General features: G+C 39.8%; 1 pseudogene; it reads left to right on the top strand.

Annotated features, from left to right (window-relative positions):
• Positions 1-504: 504 nt before the first annotated feature.
• LOC110293359 (large ribosomal subunit protein uL2 pseudogene) lies at positions 505-9,948 on the top strand (annotated as a pseudogene).
• The last annotated feature ends 614 nt before the right edge of the window (positions 9,949-10,562 follow it).

Raw genomic sequence — 10,562 nt, 5'->3', positions numbered from 1 at the left:
AAGATCCTTTCCCAATCTGTTGGTGGTCTTTTTGTCTTATTGATGGTGTCTTTTGCCTTGCAGAAGCTTTGCAGTTTCATGAGGTCCCATTTGTCAATTCTCGATCTTACCGCACAAGCCATTGCTGTTCTATTCAGGAATTTTTCCCCTGTGCCCATATCTTCAAGGCTTTTCCCCACTTTCTCTTCTATAAGTTTCATTGTCTCTGGTTTTATGTGAAGTTCCTTGATCCACTTAGATTTGACCTTAGTACAAGGAGATAGGAATGGATCAATTCACATTCTTCTACATGATAACAACCAGTTGTGCCAGCACCATTTGTTGAAAATGCTGTCTTTCTTCCACTGGATGGTTTTAGCTCCCTTGTCGAAGATCAAGTGACCATAGGTGTGTGGGTTCATTTCTGGGTCTTCAATTCTATTCCATTGGTCTACTTGTCTGTCAGTATACCAGTACCATGCAGTTTTTATCACAATTGCTCTGTAGTAAAGCTTTAGGTCAGGCATGGTGATTCCACCATCAGGTCGCTACACTACCATGTACTTGCCACAAAGCAGGTAACATGGAAATTTAAGGAACAGTAATAATGTGGACAAGTGCATATTTCTAAAGATAAAACACTCTTTCCAAAACCCACATAATCCAATTTTTAATTATATAATGAGAATATTATACTTCTAAAAAAAAATACAAGCATACAGGAGTACTGTAAGAAGCGACTTCAGGAGACAAGCAAAGGAGCTAAGAATTTGCTGCTCTTACCAAGATCCTAAGAAGAGACTAACTAAGGCTCGATTTCACGGCATAAAGGAAGACAGTTTCATTTTTAGTAATTATACAAGTTGGGGGTATTTTAAACACAGCACAAAATGCACACACTTAGTTGTTTTTCCTGAAGGCTGCCCAGTGAAGTCTGCTTTATGGATGACTTGACACAAGACAGAACCGGGAGTCTCTGAAAGGCCCTGGCTGCTAGTCAGGATGTATCCCTAACTCAATTCACATCATAAATGTACAAAGTAAGAAAGAAAGGGAAAGAAGATTAATCTGTAATCAGAATTAGTGCCCAAAGCCAAGATCTGATTTTCTACAGTAAGGTGAAGCCTCCTTTTCAAGGTTTCCAGGAACTGATCAAACCTATATGGTAACATTCAGTGGAGTTCCCTTGGATTACTGGAGTGCTTTATGTTCTGTTAAACATATTAGACAATTCCCCTGCCACATTACTCAATAGCTAGATAGGTCATAAGCCTCAGGGGAAACCTACCTCTATGGTGCTACTAAATGAACCTAGCAATAAAGTGACACATAAGAACACATTGCTGTGGCCACAGATCAGTGCATTGCTCAGTCTTCGTCTGAGAAGCTGCCTCGTGCAATAGATGGTCATTTGCACAGAAAACCACAACCAAGTTACATGCAAGGAATAAGAAACTTTGGAATACTACACACTGAATGAGATGGATGTCTGTATCCCACCCCTCCCCCTAAGACTCAGGATCTATACAGAAGAGGTGGTGGAGACATTCTAGAGTTGGAGAATGACATTAAGGAAACAACACAGAAAGGTGGGTGCACATATGAACTCACAGAGACTGTGACAGCATGTACAGGAGCTGTGTAGTTTCAAGTCAGACAAATTTTCAGCAAAGAAAATGGGAAGTGGGCACAAAGACCCAACCCTGACCTAGCAGCTATTGACAATTCATAGCTACTGGAAATTGTTTTTTAAAATCAGTTTTGTTCAATAGAGTGACACTGGGTTTATCAACCACACTCTAGGGCAGCTGACCAACACAAATTAGACTCCATAGAGTTTTTTGTCTGTTTGTTTAATTTTTAGAAAAGGCAAAGAACAAAGAAATTGGGTGGATATGGATGGGGGAGGGAGGATATAGGAGAGTTGGGAGAAGAGAAAGAATATGATCAAAATATAGTATATGAGATTCACAGGGAATAAATAAAAGTATCATGAAAATAAAATAAAATGATCCCATAATAATCTCAATACTCACATTTGCCATCTAAAAATAGCCCAAGCCAATTCTATCCATTACATTGTGTAGTCAGCTAGACCATGAGTCAAAATTACATTTTCTAATATATAAGCATACATAATATGATTCACAAATATTTCACTTACCATGGCAGCCTCCTAATCTTTGTGTTATAATAGGATTGCATTCCAAATGATCTTAGGGTTATTTAAAGGTATTTGTTCTTTAGACAGGTTTTGCAAAACAGTATGTGACCAAGGTACATAGACTTCTTTTTTAAAGCTATGGCTAAGCTCCAGTCCCACAAAGGACTATGCGATCAAAATAGCAAGAAAATGTAATAGAAACCATTTTAAAAGGACAACCTATGTAAAACTAAAAATGACAAAAGCCAAACTCTAAGAATATTATTTATGGTAATTTCTCATTTTCCAACTTGTTCTAGGAAGTATTTTTGATGACCTGGTTATGTGCATGCAACAGTTTAGATTCACTCCCAGGAACTTGTGTGCTAGATACTTAATTTTCTGTCATTTATTAGTGGTACTAGAGGGGAGGGCCTTTGGTTGGTAACCAGTATCAGATGAGGTCAGTATTGTGGGATCCAACCTTCTATTAGAGACTTTTAAAAAAGTTTTTGGTTAGCCTACAATGTCATAGCTTTATCAGTTCTACTGACTGTAGAAGAGGTGAAAGAGAGACTGGAAGTGATGACATTGTCCTTCCTCTCTCTCTCTCTCTCTCTCTCTCTCTCTCTCTCTCTCTCTCTCTCTCTCTCTCTCTCTCTCTCTCTTTCACACACACACACACACATACACACACACATGCACACACACATACACATACACACACACACACACACACACACACACACACACACACACACGTAATTTCCAGCACTGCTGTGGAACTTCCAAGAGTGAGATGGTTCACAACAGACATGGCCCTTTGACCTTAGACTGTCCAGGCTGCAGAATTCTAAGAATTAACATTACTTTCATTATAAATTACTCACACTGTGGTATTTGGATGCAGCATCAAAGGAGGTCCAGGTACCTCCTACCTGAACTTAAACCTAATGCATTTCTTCATTTTTATCACAACATGCCTCAAAATATATCAAAGGTTCTAGAATCAATTTCTTTCTAAGGGTTAAGAAGCTGATCAATCATCTAAGCAAACCCAAACCCTGACAAAGCCCCGGAATGAGGGGTGGTGAGTTTAGTTCATGATGTCTGAGAGAACAAAGGCGCATTAGCCTTTCCCATTTCCCATTTCCTAATGCTCAGCTTACAGAATACAGAATAAACAGAATAAGACGTATTTCATGGACTAGGTAACACACACCACCACATGCAAGATTCCCATTAAGGTTTTAATGAGTTTAGTCTCTAGCTTAAAAATAAAGTTCATTAAGGCAGTTTTCATTTTCAGTTTTAACTTCTTATTGGCGATATTATTAGTGTTCATGTGTGGTGGGGGAGGGGACATAAGTATGCCACTGCCACTGTGTGTGTAGAGGTTAGAGGAAGGGGGTTTCTCTCCTTCCACTTTATGTAGGTTCTGGAGATCAGTTCATCAGGCCTGCTCAGCAAGTGCTTCCTTCCATCCACTAAACCTTCTCATTGGCCCAGACTAAGACAGTTTTAAAAATAAAATTAAACAGAAAAAGGAATAGCTGGACACTTATGAAATTTTGGAGTCAAACATGCCAAGTTTATTTATCTAAAGATATATTTGAAGTCTTGAAACTAAAAGAATTCTAGTCAGCATTTCTCAGTCAGGAGAGGAACGCCTCTCAGAAGTGATAACCCTCGTCTCCCAGGATCCCTGAGAACACTCTCTTCCTCCAAGTAAATTCCACTTTATCAAACCCTAGGAGGGTCTTATACAGCAACAGCAACTGCCCTAAAGTGATTATTCACCGAGACAGCTACTTTAGGCAGATGCTTTAACGCTGACCCTCAGGAAGGAAAGTCATTGAGTACAGATGGGAAGGCATAAAACCTTCCTTTTTAAAGTAGAGTCAAAGCCTAGATAACTGAATGTCTTAAGATAATAATCACCATTTATGGCCAGAATGCTCTGGTCTTTTGAGAAACATTAACAAAGAAAATAACCGTGCTTAGAATTCTGTTCATGAACGTAAAAGTGGACAAAGATGTTGGAAAACAATAGATTGCAAATGCCAGACATTTTCCTCACTGTGCTGTGGGTCTCCTGACTCTCTGTCCCCCTTTCCAGCTTCCTTTTCCAGATGTCTTAGGAGACTCACTGATGTCATCTGCATCAACAGCCACCTTCCCCTCTGGCTGTTTGGAGTTTCTGCCAGAGGAAGCCAGGACTGGGAGACTCAGGCAGGAAGCCAAAGAAAGTGTAGAAAACAATAAACTGAGTAGGGGTGAAACAAGACAGGAAGAACTGGGCAAGAGGAAAGACCAAGTCAGATGAATTAATATGATGCTGATTGCCTAAGGAAGGTAATACTCTAGTTGGTAAATGCAGGAGGCAAGGCTTAGGAAGACCTCTGGCACACAGAACTGCTGGGTCTGTGTTGCACAAAGGCCAAGACTGCGTGTGGATGGATTCACGTGCCTCTCAAATCCAAAGCTGATTGTAATGGTCCTGTTCTCAGAAGAGTTTGGCTGGCTGGCCTCATTTGCAGTTCAAGATCACTCTTGGCACCTGATAGCTGCTTTAGACCTTGTCTAAGAGGCCTGAGTAGAGGCCACAGTTAAGAAGTGTTTCTCTATCTGCAGGTGCAAAAGGAGCGTGGATAAATGATTTTTATAAATCTGCCACAATGCTGTACTTCAAGTATTTCATTTTCACACAATCCATTAAGAGATGAAATGGAATCAGTAGGTCATTACGGTCAGAAGTATTTAAATGTTTTAATATGACTGGAGATATAAATCTATACTGTAGTCCTTGATTTCTTCTATTCATCCAAAAACCTTTATTATTCAAAAGTGCTCACCAGGTTCTGCCTCATGCAGAAAAATACCCTCAAGCAGAGGACTATTGCATATTCTTACCATAGTCTCCCAAACTTGAATGGTAAGCAGTTGTGCATCCGTACCACCGCCCGCTGCCACGGGTGTGCATATGGAGTCTCACAAATAAGAACATAAAATAATGACAGGAAGAAAACAAACCAAAAGCTAAAATTACCAGTGGAGCTGATTAGCATATGTATAAGAGACACTTGTACAGATGTGGGTTGCTTTCTTTAGAACCTAAGTTCTCAGAGCAGTGATTCTTCATCATTTTTGGAGTTGTGAAGTCTTATTATTTGTTTGCTTTTTATGATCATCACCAGCTCCTCCCAAAAGCATATTTTTAAATGGGAAGAAGTAATTTTATTTTTGAACATTTGCTCTTATTTTTACCCTCCCAAAGAGGGTACAAAACACTCTAGAGGTTTGCCTGGTTATCCTTAATTAGGAATCAGCAGCCTCCCCTCTTGACCTTTTTGGTTTGCTTCCTTTCGTGTATGTTTGGATATCCATTGGCCACAGCAAAAAGTGTAAGTAAAGGGAAGGTGGAGAACAAAGAGTCATTTGTACAAAGCCATTCAAAGTTCACATAGTTTTCATTATGTACATACATAGTGCCTATGTGTGCTCATCTGGGTGCATGTGGGAGATGTGCACACACATGTGCACATTGATGTAGAACATTGTGCACATTGGAAGACAACCTCCAACATCACTAGCTACTGAAGGAAACATCCTGTTTGCCTCTCAACACATGCTTCCACCATTGGCATGTGTTTTAATCTCTTTCATTTTGCATATGTACAAAGGGGCATGGGCATGCTATACAATCTATGTGGAAGTCAGAAATCAATTTTTTTGTTTCATTCCATGACAGGGCCAAGGGTTCAAACTCATACCAAAACCATGTCCTCTGACTACCAAGGCTTTTTCCAGCTCTCTCATCACCATTGCTCGTGGACTCTAGGGACTGAACTCAGAGCTTACATGTGAGAGGCAAGTACTTGACTGGCTCTGCCTTCTCCCCAGCCCCACCCAGGACATCTTGAAGTAGACCAAGAAGAGTTGGTGCTACTTGACATGTTTTCCCCCACAGATATACTCGGAAAAACTTCTATCTAAAAACAGATTACAATAACTCAATCTCCACAGCTTCATGTTCAGCTCCTCACATACCCCACTGAGCTAAGCCAGTTTCATAGGCTTTACTGAGTGAACTTGAAAGAAAACTGTCATAGACAGAAGTTGATTTTGCAGTTTACTTTAAGCAAAGGTTTAAAAATCTTTCTATAAGGTTTACTAGAAGCCCTCTGTGAGGGCCAAAAATGCAGAGTAATTCATTCTTTGGGGGATCAGCGTATTCTTATGCATGTTTCTTAGGATCCGAGTTGGAAGGAACTTTTTCTTTCTTTTCTTGGAATAAATAACCAAAAAATATAACTTGAAATTTCAAACGCCACTGAATCACTTTCAATAACTTTCTCATTTTATCTTCAGGAAGTTTCTTCAGGTGTGAAGCCACCTGGTAGCAACATTATGTGTCTAACAAAGGTGCTTCCTGAAAGAAATATTAAGTCCTAGAACGTCTAACAAGTCAAACACCCATAGCTGACAGTATCTATACATGCCTCCTCCCCATCCCTACTCCATTCATCCAACCACCCACCTACCACCTCAGTGATTCTTTCTCTGTGTAGCAGACCAGCCTGCCCCCAAAAAGGCAAAGTCTGGTTTTACCAGATAGGTGACATCTCAAGTGGATAGTCTCAAGTCCATTGTGAGCTCTACCCTGGAGCTGAGAGAACAAGGATCCTCTCCACATATCAACACACAGAATGGTATCGCTCAGCCAAGAGACAAAAATTCATGTGCCTACTCCAAAGCAAAGGCTCTGTTCAGACCACTTCAGCAGAGAAGGTGGAAAGGGTTATTTGATTTGTCTGGTTGTTTGCACAAACGAGCTACCGATTCTGATCCAAATCATGACTCTGAAATTGCAAATCAACTAAGATCCGTTCTGGCTTTTATCTACAGAATTATTTATGCAACCAACATTTCTGCTTCCTCTGAAAGGGATAAAAGTGCCTTCAAATCCTTTAAAAATAAAGTTGGTGTTTTAGTCCTAGAAAAAATGCAAGAAAAGGCAAGGAGTGATAATGTCACTGCCAGAAAAAAAAAATGATTAAATTCTACTTAGAGGAAATGTCATCACTGAATATCACATACCCATTTGAGGACTACAGCAGCCCTGTTAGGATGATGCTACCAAGACAAAGAGCAAGGGGAAGGGTGGGGCCACAAGTCAGGGAAGGAAGCATAAACCAATATAATAAAAAGGGAGTAACCTCACAGCTAAATAGTTTACTTTTCAAAGGCAGCACAAGGGCAGAATGCTTCGTGAAAAGAGAAAATTAGTTTCCAAAGCGTATGCATTCTACAAAGAGCCAAGTTAATTATTCAAAGCAGAAGCCCATGAATTCCCACAATTTAGTCATTCTATTCTGACACATTCAGGCCCAGTGAGCTGCTTCTTATCACTAAGACTTTGATAATTGGCTTAGACATATCAAATAAACTTTCTGGAGAATTCAGTTGTAAGCAGGTATGACATCCTAATAGGGGTTTTATTAGCCCTTTCTCTGTGCAGTAATGTATTAGCAATCACTGTGACATTTTCTGCTCTGGGGGCTTTTGGCCTTGCTCATTTTTTACACTTGCTAGAAAATAAATTTATTCACGGTAGAGATCTAATCCAATACACTACAGTGTTTACTATGCTTTCTAAAGGGACAGGCTTCGAAGAATTAATGGAAAGTGACATATACATCATAGGAGAAAATGTTCTGTCTCCAGCCGGGCATAGCTGAAGAGCGAGAATCCCTTATGATTCTAGCAACTTGGGGATTGTGTCAGCACAGATTTTCTGTCCCTTTCCCTGGTCACACTTTAGTTTTTTTAAAACATCTAAGAAACAGAAGGGAGGCAAAAGAGCCAGTAGTGTGGATGGATTAAATTTCTCTCCTCAGCAACAATTGTAGGTTAAAACATTTCTCTGAGACTTCCACTACTGAGATAATACTAATATGCTTTTTAAAATCATTTTCTCTTATATCTTGGGTATCCTAAGTTTTGGGCTAATATCCACTTATCAGTGAATACATATTGTGTGAGATCCTTTGTGGTTGTGTTACCTCACTCAAGATGATGCCCTCCAGGTCCATCCATTTGGCTAGGAATATCCAGGGATCCAAACGCTGACACCATTGCATACACTAGCAAGATTTTGCTGAAAGGACCCAGATATAGCTGTCTCTTGTGAGACTATGCCGGGGCCTAGCAAACACAGAAGTGGATGCTCACAGTCAGCTATTGGATGGATCACAGGGCTCCCAATGGAGAAGCTAGAGAAAGTACCCAAGGAGTTAAAGGGATCTGCAACCCTATAGGGGGAACAACATGATGAACTAACCAGTACCCCGGAACTCTTGTCTCTAGCTGCATATGTATCGAAAGATGGCCTCGTCGGCCATCACTGGAAAGAGAGGCCCTTTGGACTTGCAAACTTTATATGCCCCAATACAGGGGAATGCCAGGGCCAAAAGAATGGGAATGGGTGGGTAGGGAAGTGGGGGAGGGGGTATGGGGGACTTTTGGGATAGCATTGGAAATGTAACTGAGAAAAATACGTAATAAAAAAAAATACTTTTTTAATAAAAAAAAAAGACTTTCAAATTGGAAAAGTATGTTACTGATAGTCACTAATTTCCCCTGCCTTTTAGGAATATTTAATTTTTTTATAAAGGTTTTAAACATTTATAGTAAATTCTTTTCCTGGTAATCTATATTTTTGTAACTATTGGAATTGATATTTTACATTAAATTTTAATTGGTTATATAAAAAAATTCATTTTCTCATTTATTTATTGTGGGTGTTCATTTCTGAGTATATGTGCGGGCATGCATATGAAGGTCAAAGAACAACTTGTGGGAACCAGTTTACTCCTCTCACCAGGTGGGTCCCAGGGATCAAACTCAGGCTGTCATGTCAGCCTTGATGGCAGTTTTCTTGAGCCTTCTCTCCAACCCTAGTGCACTTCTGTCACCTAAAAAAAAAAAATCAACAGAGGACCTTGGTATCAAGTCTATGAAGTGAAGTGAATGTGGTTTGATTCCCACATTCTATATGGGAATAGCTTAGAATCTGTGACTCTGTTCTCTGAGTACAGAACTATCATTATAGCTATCCTCAAAACTTAATGTATTCACCTTTTTGTCATGGGCTGTGACCTGAGTGGGGAGGAAAGCTGTCAGTTATATGTCTGTGCATACGTGCTGTAGACTTTGTTCAACCTCACTGCTTTATCAAGGTAGCGTAGAGGAAAGACATCATTCAGGACCCTGGCCGTGGCACTATAGTGATCCCTATTAATTTAAGAATCACATCAGAAGGAAGTCATGTACTGCAGCAAGAAGGTTCAACTTGGTATCCACAGTGTTTTGCCTATGGGTACGATGCATGGGTACTATCAAAGATTGTCTAGATGAAAAGCCTGAGGACAGGTACAAGCTGGCTCAATCCTCTTGCCAATAATATTCCACAACCCAGAGAGCAAGAAGACCCAAATGAAACTGCCTTCAGGATCCAAAAAGGTAATTTTCTTGGCCAACAGAGCTGTTGTTAGTGTGATGGCTGGTGGGGACAAAATTGACAAACCTCTCTTAAAGGTTGGCAGTGAGTACCACAAATATAAAACAAAGAGGACCTGCTAGCCGCATGGACCATGTATATCTATGAATTCTGGGCAGCATTTTTTGGATGTGGCAATTACCAGCACATTGGCAGACACCATGGCATCAGAAGAGATGTCCCTACTGTGATCAAAGTGGGTCTCACTGCTGCCCATGGACAGAGTAAAATACTCAGAACCACTGTTCAAGAAAAAGAGAACTAAAATGGAGGAGCTCAATAAAGTTTGTCCTTTGTTAAAAAAAAAAAGATGATGGATTAGTGTGTTGGGACTATTTAATTCTTATATTAAAGCTTCATATCTAAGATTTCTTATCCTTAGAGAGTTAGACTCATTTAATACGTGTGGCAGCAAAACTACTGCATCATAAATCATAGCATATATATCATAAATATCCTATCATATATCGTATATATATCATCATATTACCCAATAGAAGTAAAGTGGAAATCAAAGTAGCATAAACAACATTTAGTTAAGAAGCTGAAAATGCCTACTCTTACCCACTTTCTCATTGGCTTTTAGGTTATGTGTGCTCAGGCATCAGTGACCAAGGAAGGAAGCCATACATTTTCAGTCACTGAGCTTAAAACCCAAGACCTGATATAAAATTCTTCGATAAACAGAGCAGGAAAATTTTGGTGTAAATAGAAGAGCCCAATACTGGGGCTTCAGTTCAAAGGTAGAGCACTTGCCCAGAATGGGAAAGGCCTTACATTCAGTCCTCAGTACCACAAAAGAAATCCTTTGAAACACAGTAACCTAAACAAAGTCACTCAAGTCATAAATCAACTCCAACTCCCATTTAGTGTTTAAAA

The sequence above is a fragment of the Mus caroli genome, unplaced genomic scaffold, assembly GCF_978045245.1.
Source record: "Mus caroli unplaced genomic scaffold, Mus_caroli_1 scaffold_6, whole genome shotgun sequence".
Classification (NCBI taxonomy): domain Eukaryota; kingdom Metazoa; phylum Chordata; class Mammalia; order Rodentia; family Muridae; genus Mus; species Mus caroli.
Note: the sequence above shows the minus strand (reverse complement) of the source record. Positions and strands in the feature narration are given on the sequence as shown.